The sequence below is a fragment of the Rhinolophus hipposideros genome (assembly GCF_964194185.1).
Source record: "Rhinolophus hipposideros genome assembly, chromosome: 4".
Taxonomy (NCBI): Eukaryota; Metazoa; Chordata; class Mammalia; order Chiroptera; family Rhinolophidae; genus Rhinolophus; species Rhinolophus hipposideros.
In genome coordinates, this window is record NC_138050.1 from 59,900,059 (window position 1) to 59,904,148 (window position 4,090).

Here is a 4,090-nt window from a genome sequence, read left to right on the forward strand (position 1 = left end):
GGCAACTCTATCCTTCAAGTTGTTCAGATAAAAAAAACCTAGAGTTTGTGACTTCTGTTTCCAGACAAGATGGAATAAACTCATTTTACCCTATCTTTTCCTGTATAGCTAAAAACTATAGATAAAAATCTTGGACAAAATACGTAAAACAAATATTGGAAGACTCCGAAAGGTGGAAAAAAATAAGGCAAATTAGCTAGGGACTTCAGGACTCAAAAAAGGATATGAAGGTAAGTACTCATTTTATTTTTCCATCTATATACCCTGAGGACTGAGGAATGCCAGAAGCCAAAAACAGTAACAAAAGAAGCAGACAAAATAAAAGTCCCATGAAAAGACTGCTCTCTAACCAAAAGACCAGGAAAGGGGAAAGTACAGAGCTAGACAGAATCCTTTTGACAATACCTGCCCAACTCCAGAGAAATACCACAAAGAAACCACCCTTTCTCACGGGGTACTATTCCCAGTACAGTCCACAGTGTGGACAGAGCCCTAACTTCCAACCCTGTACCTTAATAATGAAGTGACACACATGCCTCTCCCTACTTGCTCACAGGTGAGGTGTCCACAAAGACTGTGGGTGATGTCCAGACTTTTATTGCCACCTTGCAGTAATGAGGTGGTGCTTCTCTCACATAGAAGATAGGGGAAAGATTACTTAGAGAAAGGAACAAGAGAAAATTATTTTTTACATGTATGTATATGAAGTGCTAGGGAGACTCCCAAGTGAGCTATGCATGCAATGGACCAGAACCAAACAGCAAAATATTTTAGAAGTGAACAACAGTGTGAAATGCTCACTAGGACTCAGATTGGCCTCTAAGTAGCAGAAATGGGGCAGACGAGAATAGCACTGCAAATGCTTTGCACATTTAGTTGACATATCAACAAAATAACAACAAAATATAAAAAAAAAAAAAGAAAAGCAAAACTGGACCAGAATGTACATTCTAAACCCAAATAGGGTAACTACCTGCCAAATTAGAATATTTAAGGAGCTAGACTCACAAAATACACAAAATGTCCGGAATATAATCAAATATTACTCATCATACCAAGATCCGGGAACACTTTACCCCAATGAGAAAAGACAGGAATCTGTAAAGATTTCAAAGCAGTCAGCATAAAAATGCTTCAATGAGCAATTATAAACACAGTTGAAACAAATAAAAAAAAATGAAGTATCAGAAAAATAGAAAATGTAAAGAAGAATCAACTGAATTTTTCTAAACTGAAAATTTTAAATTAGGAAGCACATCGAATGGGCTCAATAGCAGAATGAAATGACAAAGGAAAAAAAAAATCCATGAATTTGAAAACAGATCAAGAAACTGAGTAATTTACAGACAGGGTAAACTCAAAGAAATTCATGCCAAGACACATCATCACAACATTTTTTCAAATGAAAGACAAAAAGTTCTGAAAGCATTCAGAGAGAAATGACATGTTACCTATGGGGGAATAACAATTAGAATGACAGTATATTTCTCATCAGAAACCATGGAGCCTGACGGGAGTGACACCATATTTTTTAAGTGCTGAAAGAAAAGAGCTTTTAGCGCAGAATTCTATATTCAACAATATCTTTTAGAAATGAAGGTGAAATACATTCTCAGATGAAGGAAAACTGAAATAATTTGTCACTAGTATATTTTCCCTAAAATGACTGGCAAAGGAACTTCTTCAAACAGAAAAGAAACTATAAAAGAAGGAAACTTAGAACATTAGGAATGAAGAAAGGACAATGGAAGACATGAATATATGGAAAATATAATCGACTACCCTTCTCCTTTGATGGTTGAAAGCACGAATTACAACATTTTCTGAAGTGATTCTCAATGTAGGTAGAGGAAATATTTAACACAAGTGTATTTTAAAAGGGAGATATATAAAGGGACCTAAATGTTAAGGTTTCTATATTCCACTATTTACTAATATTTAAATATGTTTATGAAGTTTTAGGGAGATTCCCAAGTGACCAATGCATGAAACCAACTAGAATCAACACAAGATTTTAGATGTGAACTACAATGTTGAATACAACCCAGATTCAGATCCTGAAACTATAGTAAAGTAATAAAATATTTACACAAATGAAATGTGATTAGTTACATATGCATATTACTAGAGCAACCCTATATGTTAATATATTATATATAATATGTATATAATACTCAAAATAATCTTTAGAGAAATCAAAATGGATTACCAAAAATATTTCAAGTAACCCCCTCAGAGGAAGGCAGGAAAAGGGAAACAGGAACAAAAAACAGAGGGAACAAACATTCAAAAATATAATAAAAGGGTAGACTTACGTTTTAACATTAGTAATTACCTTAAATGCATCAATTAAATACATAAATTAAAAACCATATTAGCAGAGTAGATAAATATTACACTGTATCAGAAAATAACTTTGAATGTGATATAAGTAGGTGAAATGGTGGAAAAAAGTACAACATGTGAACATTAATCAAAGGAAAGCTGGACTGGTTATGTTAATATCAGACAAAGTAGACTGCAGAGCAAAGAAAATTAGCAGGTACAGAGTGGGACTAAATGACATAAGGGCCAATTCACTAAACAGGAAAACTGCTCTAAATTGTGTATACACAAAAAAACAGAACTTCAAAGCAGGTTAAGCAAAAACTGGCAGAACCAAAAGGAGAAACAGACATATCCACAGTTATATTTGGGAACTTCAACAGTCCTCTCTCAGTAATTGGTAGAAAATCAGCAAGGATATAAAATAACTGAAGAACATCATCAACCAATGAGATCTAGGTGACATTTATAGAACATTCTGACAATAGCAAAATATATGTTCTTTTCAAGTGCACATTGAGCATTCACCAACATAAACAATATCATAGGTTATAAAAAAAATTTTAACAAATGTACAAGAACTGAAATCGTACAGAGTATGCTTTCTGACAATAATGGGAAGAAAAAAAAAACAATAACAGAAGGGTAACGGGCAAGTATCCAAACATTTGAAAAAAAATAACACACTTTTAAATACTCCATGAGTCAAAGAGGAAGACTGAAGGAAAAAAAATACACTGAACTGAATGAAAATAAGAATACAACATATACAAATCTGTGAACTAAAGCAGTGCTTAGAAGAAAACTTACATTAAATCCTTATATTAAACAAGAAGAAAGGTCTCAGATAAATGCTTCCACCTCAAAAAGTTAAAAAAAGAAGAGCAAACTGAACCCAAAGCAAGCAGAAGGAAGAAAATAAGGACAAGAGCAGAAATCAATGAAATTTAAAACAAAACAAAAATAGAGAAAATCAATCAAACCAAAAGTGAGTTATATAAAAAGTTCAATAAAATTGATAAATCCCTAGCTAGACTGTCAAAGAAACAAGAGACAAGACAAATTATATCGGAAAGGAAAAGCGATATCACTCCAGATGCCAGAGACATTGAAAGACATAAGGTGATACGACAAACATCTTTATAAATTTGACAATTTAGATTAAATGGATCAATTGCTGAAAAACCAAAAAGTATGCTAAGTGAAACAAGTCAGAAAAAGATAAATACTATGTAATCTCACATATATGTGGATCTTAAAAACAAAAACAACAACAAAAAAAACCCACCTGGATGTAGAGAACACATTAGTGGTTGCCTCAGGTGCTGGGAAGGCAAAATGGGTCGAGGGGTCAAAAAACAATCCAAAGAGGGAGAGAAGGGAGGGGAGAGCAGTTGTGTTACTTGCTGCAGCCGTGATAGCTCTATACAATTAGCATTCCATTTCTTCTGGAATTCATCGTCCTCTGCAGGGAGAACATACTTACCCTCCGGTCATATTCCTATATTTTTCCTAATTTCATTTTAAGACTCATAAATTTCGTATATAAGATGTCTGCTAGTTCTCCTTAAACACTGTCAGCTATCTATTCCTGATCCCTTCTGCACAACAATCCCATGGCTTTTCCAGGAACACAGATATTCCCTCTAAATATCCAGAAAAAGCAGAATACTACATCTCAACCAAGTCATGAATAGATTTAGAACATGCATATCAACATGCATATCATCATAGGATTACAAGAATTATTACAAAATAAGCCATA